Consider the following 7,131-nt stretch of genomic DNA (forward strand, 5'->3'; position numbering starts at 1 on the left):
GCTGAGCCGCCTCCAAAGAGGAGCCTCGCACTGTCTGCCACTGTGAATTTCTCTCTCGGGTCAGCTCTAAAGAAGATGAGTCTCCAAAAGGCATCATGGTGCTGACAAGAAGTGACAGAGGAGTGCTCAGCACTGAAGCATCTCTATCACACCTTCCAAGGCTCAGGGCCCATTGCGGAAGAGGTGGCAGAAAGAATGTAAGAGCCAAAGGAAGGGTAGGACTCCTTACAATGTGCTCCTCCAGACACAAATGGCCTGCATATCCATGAATTCACAGTGCCTGTCACTACCTACACAAGATCCTCATAATAGGAAGAAAAGATGATGACATCAAAATAAAAGAGAGACTAATTGAGAAAGGGAGGGGATATGATGGACAATAGAGTTGTGAAGGGGAAACTGGGGGAATTTTCATGGTTTATTGTGTATAATTATTGAAGTTGTCAATAAGAAAGAGAAGAAAGAAAGGAGATGAGTCTTGCACGTCCTTGGGTTCTTTACTGAGGGGTAGATGTCGGATCTTGGAAACCTTCATGAGAACTTGAGGGGGTTCATTTCAGAATCTTCCATTTGAAAAGAAACCCAACTGAATGAGACTGGAATCCAATGAGAAACTATGTTGCAATGAAAACAATGATCTCTGGGCATTTGCCAAAGGGCCCAAAGTCCTGCTCCCAGTATGCCTCACATGTAGACAAGTGATGGCACAAGCCTGGGCCGTGTGTTGCACGAGCACAGACATGTGATCAGTGTGTTATTAAGGTGCTCGAGCTCTTACACACGTCAGACTGTCACAGATGCTCCCGCAGTGGCACCGGGGCTGCTGCCTTCCATGCCGGCACAGCCAGCGATCGCAGGGTCCACGGGCTGAGGAGGAAATGCTCCTCAGCCCTCTGGGTTGTTTTGGATTGGGCTCAAGTTCTATGAGATGCCTGCAGAGCCCACCATGTAAACAGAGCTCCTTTCCCCATGAGCACTAACCCTTCTCAGGCAAGCAGTCACACAAATTTAAACCAGATGAGAGAGGCAGCCTTCACATGAGAGTGGAAAACACATCTTCCCATGCCCCATGTGCAGAACGTACAAGGAGAGCTTCACACACATGGGGTGTGCTTCAGGAAGTCCGCATTGCATTTTATGGATGCGAGAATTGGGGCACGGTAATCTGCTGGGGGGCTCATGCCTCCAGTTGCCAGACTGGTCCAGCAGGCTTGGATAAAGTTGACCTCATCAGCAATGCCATCAACCTTTGGGTCCAGGATGTTGCAGGTCAGCTGAGGTCAGCCACAAATTCATAACTTTGGTTGATAATATCAGTTTAACTATTCAACAGCTATTTATTGTGTATATTTAGTGCAGAAAGGTCAAGAGGTTTCAGAGAGGGTGCAACCTCAGAATTTTAAGACAAGGTCAGAAAATGTTACCTTCTCTAACTGAAGCTTATAAGAACTAACATGGAATTGGAACCAGGAGCCAGATGCAGGACTAAACTGCCCTGTGGCTATGCGTTACAGAAGAGACCTGGGTGTTCCCCCAGCTCTCCGCCTCCTCAGCCCTACAGAGGAAAGTTTAAGACTTAAGAAGGCAGTTATTGTCATAAAGCTCTCCAAACTGAGCGGTGGGAAGCCCCTGCTCATGGTGCCCTGAGAGAAACATTTCGAAGCTGGGGACTATAACCCACTGAGTCATCCCTCCCCTAAGGGAAGCAGTACATAAAAACATACGATGCCCTTTGACCAGTGATAGGCTCAAAAAGTGAACTCTGCTGCCTGACACTGATGGAGGAATTCAGAATTTGCCATTAAGAGCAATGGAGCTTTTCTTGGTGCTAGGTTGGGACAGTAACTCAGGAGTTGGGGTGCCCGATGCTCATGTCACACAAAACTTCCACTGGTTCTTGTCTCGTGAATTCAACAAATGACATCCATAGACCACAGAGGGTGACGTTTAGAAAGATTTTATTACAGAGTTTAAGAGAAGGAAAGAAGACAGAGCTCCTGTACTGCAGGAGGGGATCCTAAGAAATGAAAAAGCCCACCTGGAAACCTTGAATGAGGCTTTTTCTAGGAGTTTACTGGATAGGGGCTGAGCTGGTCAGTTCATCCCCCTCTCAGACATCCAGGTGCCATCACGTTTTCAGGAAAGAAAATAAATCCGTTTATAATTCTAGGAAAGGGGATTATACTTCTTGGAAAGGGGTAGTTATTTCTTCTAGGAGAGAAATAGAGAAGGGAAAAACCACATTCCCACCCCCCTTACCTTTCTGGCCTCTAGCAAAGTGGAGGTTGCAAGGATAAAAATAAAAATAGACTAGAATTATGTCAATATATGCTGCTTGTTGTTCTTATGTCATTGACAACCAGCTATCCAACACCTGTGTCCAACAATTCAATTCAATTCTGATACCAACTTACTGTAACACTGAAGACTATATCCACTTCAGAAACAAACTGCCGTGGGGTCTTCAAGACACACTTACACACACACTTACATCCAGCAGATTACAGATGCAGGGGCTCCCATGACTTCTACTAAGGTCTAGTTATTTGCTAGAATGAAACAGGACTCTTGAAAGCTCTGGGTTTACAACTCTTACCTTATATTATTTTTATTATATCAGTTACTTCCCTCATTGCTGTAACAAATGCCTAACAAAAGAAACTTAAGACAGGAAGGTTTTATTTCAATTGATAGTTGTAGGGAATACAGACCATCATGGTATAGAAGACGTGGCCAGAATGAGGCCAGCCGATGCCCTTGCATCTCTACTCAGAAAGCAGAGAGAGGGACGAATGTTCATGGTCAGCTTACTTTCTCCTTTTTACCCAGTCCAAGGCCCTGCAGCCCAGGGAATGGTCCCAGCCACATTTAGGATAGAACTTCTCACCTCAATTCATCTAGAAAAATCCCACACAAATATACCCAAAGATTTGTTTCCATGCTGATATTATACCCTCTTGAGCTGACAGGTAAGATTAGCCGTCACAATTATCAGGATCTAAGTGGACAGCCAGCTGAAGAAGCACACAGGCTGAGCTCTGGAAGGGTGCAGAGCTCAGAAGCCTCTGTCAACTGTGGAGTTGGGCTATGCCACCTCCCAATCCATGATGTGCTCACCTGACAATGCCTCCCCCCACCCAGGCCATTATTCCACACTGTTATAGCAGTTTCATTATGTAGGATTCAGCCATTGATGACTGAGGTCAAGCTCTAGTTCAGGGGTGTCCAACCTGTGCCCTGCAGGCCAGATGTATCCCCAAAAGTCACGTGTGTCCCATGATATAGATGAAGGCTCCTCAAAACATTTCTAGATGCAAAAGTCATATCACAGTGTGAAAAGGTTAGACATTCTTACGTACCACTCTCTTTTTGGAGGCTGAGGAGTGGAACTGACAGTTCCAACTCTAATCATGTGGTTGACTTTTCTCATAACTCCTCCTCATCGTGAAGCTCTCCCTCTGACCTCACAGTCATCTCATTCGCATACAAGAGATACTCCTGGGCTGGAGATAGGGCTTAGCGGTTAGAACACTTGCCTCCAAAGCCTATGGACCCAAGTTCGACTCCCCAGAGCCCATGTAAGCCAGGTGCACAAAGTAGCACATGCATCTAGAGTTCATTTGCAGTGGCTGGAGGCCCTGAAGTGCCCATTGTCTATCTGCCTCTTCCTCTATCTTTCTTTCAAATAAATAAATTAATTAAATATATTTTTTTAAATAGAGAGAGACACTCCTGGGCTGGAGAGATGGCTTAGCGGTTAAGCGCTTGCCTGTGAAGCCTAAGGACCCCGGTTCAAGGCTCGGTTCCCCAGGTCCCACGTTAGCCAGATGCACAAGGGGGCGCATGCATCTGGAGTTCGTTTGCAGAGGCTGGAAGCCCTGGCGCGCCCATTCTCTCTCTCTCTCCCTCTATCTGTCTTTCTCTCTGTGTCTATCTCTCTCAAATAAATAAATAAATAAAATTAAAAAAAAAAAACTTTAAAAAAAAAAAAGAGAGAGAGACACTCCTGTCACTGAGGAAATTTCATGGTTTTGAGAGCTTCTTACCAGGTAAAAAGAACCAGTACATTTTTTTTTTAACTGTAATTCAGTTGCACAAAAACATCAGGGTCATGTTGTGGAAGTTTTGCTCTCAATCGTTCACATATGTATTTGCATCTTCCCATCACCACAGAAAAGGTATTTCTTACCATGGATTGTGGTGAAAAAGTCTGGAAAAATCGCAGTCAGGCATGCCTGCCTCCCAGACTGCTGGGCAAACACTGACTCACTCACTGCGGGAAGAGTGACAGGTTACCATTTCCCTGATTCCCTCAACTTCAACCTCGGTACCTTGTTTCCCCAGCTCCTCCTGCAATGGGTAGGGTCTGATCCCACAGTGACTCCTGTTTTCATAATTTTTGTTTGAGAAACACCTTGCACAGGAATCATTATCACACATATTGACTGATGTTTTAGTCAAAACACTTGAGACATACACAAAGGCCAAACGGGAAGTGATTTTAACAAGCAGGACAACCTTGGAAGACGTTAACGTTCAAGGATCCTGAACGATAGCAGGCTCCTATTAGACAAGAGCCCTCAGCTAACAACAGCTTCCCTCTCTGAACTAAGGGTCCTGAAAAGTGCCGCCCCACTTCAAAGAAGGCTGGATGGACTAATAGAACTCCGGTGGCCACAGAGAGAGAGACAGATGTTACAGGATCACAGCCAAATTACCTTGGGTCACCTTTAGCCCCTCAATAGCCTGTTATGGCCAACCTCTGAATTTCACCTAACATCCTTGTGACTATGCAGTGGTCAGATGCAACCTTTCTGGGATGAACTGACAGATCACCAGCTTCTACCAACACAAGGTACTAAGAGTGTCACCGGAGAGTGTCTGAAGCTTATAAGAGAGATTTCCCTGCTTTACTGCACCTGGGGTTTCCACCAATGCATTTGATTTGTTTGTTTGGTTTGACTTTTCAAGGTAGGGTTTCACTCTAATCCAGGCTGACCTAGAATTCACTATGTAGTCTCAGGGTGGCCTCGAACTCACAGCGATCCTCCTACCTCTGCCTCCCGAGTGCTGGAATTAAAGGCAGGTGTCACCATGCCCAGCACATCAATGCATTTGAAAAGGGCCCTTGGTTGATGACTGTTTGTTCTGTAACCGTAAAACCTTCATGAGATTGTTAGCACAATGGAAAATGGAATGTGGGTTGACCTGAATCTGTGTTCCCAGCCACGGTCACTCAATTGACTCCAGAAAACTCTCTCTTATTCCCTTAGAGGTGAGAGCTATGTGTTTTGTGTCAACACCCCTTTCTCTTCTTTCCTTTAGCTCAGCCATTGAGCTTCAGCCCTGGGCATCGAGTTGTGGCATTGTGGGGTGGGCTGTCTCTCAAAGGCTCATGTGCAGAAAGCTTATTCACTGGCCCAGGGTGATGAGGCAGTGGAGCCTTTGAGCTGTGGAGACTACAGGAAAGTGATTAGGCCACAGGGAGCTTCATCTTCAAGAATCTCTAGGCGGTAGGTTTAGTAGGTGTAGATTAGTTCTTTTTTTTTGTTTTGTTTTGTTTTGTTTGGGTTTTGGTTTTTCAAGATAGGGTCTCACTCTTGCCCAGGCTGACCTTGAATTCACTATGTAGTCTCAGGGTGGCCTCGAACTCACAGCAATCCTTCTACCTGTCTCCCAAGTGCCAGGATTAAAGGCGTGAGCCACCATACCCAGCTTGGATTAGATCTTGTAAGAGCTGGTTTCTACACAATGAACAAACCTGGCCCATTACCAGTCCCTTGCTTCCTGTTGTACCATGTGTCTTCTCTCCTTTTCATGTCTCCTGTCATTGTAAGGTCATCCATCATGAGGCCCTCATCAGGGCGGGGAAGATGCTGGCACCATGCTCTTGAACCACCAGGCCTATGACCTAAACTCTTCGGTTTAAAAGTTATACGGCCTCAGGGTGGGTGTGGTGGCGCACGCCTTTAATCCCAGCACTGGGGAGGCAGAGGTAGGAGGATCACAGAATTCGAGGCCACCCTGAGATTACATAGCGAATTCCAGGTCAGCCTGAGCTAGTGTGAGACTCTACCTAAGAAAACCAAAAAAAAAAAAAAAGTTATTCAATGTCAGGTGTCTTGTTATAACATAAAGACACTACTCCTCAAATTTCAGCCAGATAATGATCAAATTAATACAATTCCAGCCAGTTTGGTTGTTTATTTATATTGCCATACGGTTTCCTGAGAAATTGGCCCAGGAAGGCATGTCAAAATGCAGTGTCTCAGAGCCTACATGGAGATGATAGAATTATTCCTCACTAACAAAGCCTTTATTTAAATTTCTTTGAAGAAAAAATTCCATTCATCACAGGGGAGATATTTTCTTTTTTAAATTTTTTTCATTGACAATTTCCATAATTATAGACAATAAACCATGATAATTCCCTCCTAACCACTTTCCCCTTCGCAACTCCACTCTCCACCGTATCCCCACCTCCCTCAATCAGTCTTTTATTTTGATTCGTCATCTTTTCCTCTATTATGCTGGTCTTGTGTAGGTAGTGTCAGGCACTGTGAGGTCATAGATATCCAGGCCATTTTGTGTCTGGAGGAGCACGTTATAAGGAGTCCTACCCTTCCTTTGGCTCCTACGTTCTTTCCACCACCTCTTCCGCAATGGACCCTGAGCCTTGGAAGGTGTGATAGAGATGCTTCAGTGCTGAGCACCCCTCTGTTCCTTTTACTCAGAACTATGGTGCCTTCTGAGTCGTCCCAAAATAATTTCCATCTGAAAAGAGAAGCTTCTCTACCCCAAAGTGAGAGTAGTATTAATATATGGAAATGAACGTTAAGAGAAGTGCTTACAGGGTAACTATTTTCTTGTCGGATTCCTCAAAGACTCTGAGATGGGGAAATTGTAACTGAAGCTCTGCCATGGATGAGATAGTGAGGTAGGCAGGAAGGCAGGAGTGGGCAGGCAGGGGGATGTTCATCCGCAAAGCAGCTGCAACGAAAGCCATGTCCCAGTCACCAAGGAGCTCTGCAGTGGAGGCTGAGTTGCCCCCAGTTGACGAGCACAGGGTGGACCTTCATAAAACCACGTCCACCCATCACTGACTATAATATGAGTCTTTGGAGGGTGTGT

This window comes from Jaculus jaculus, chromosome 12 (genome assembly GCF_020740685.1).
Source record: "Jaculus jaculus isolate mJacJac1 chromosome 12, mJacJac1.mat.Y.cur, whole genome shotgun sequence".
Classification (NCBI taxonomy): Eukaryota; Metazoa; Chordata; class Mammalia; order Rodentia; family Dipodidae; genus Jaculus; species Jaculus jaculus.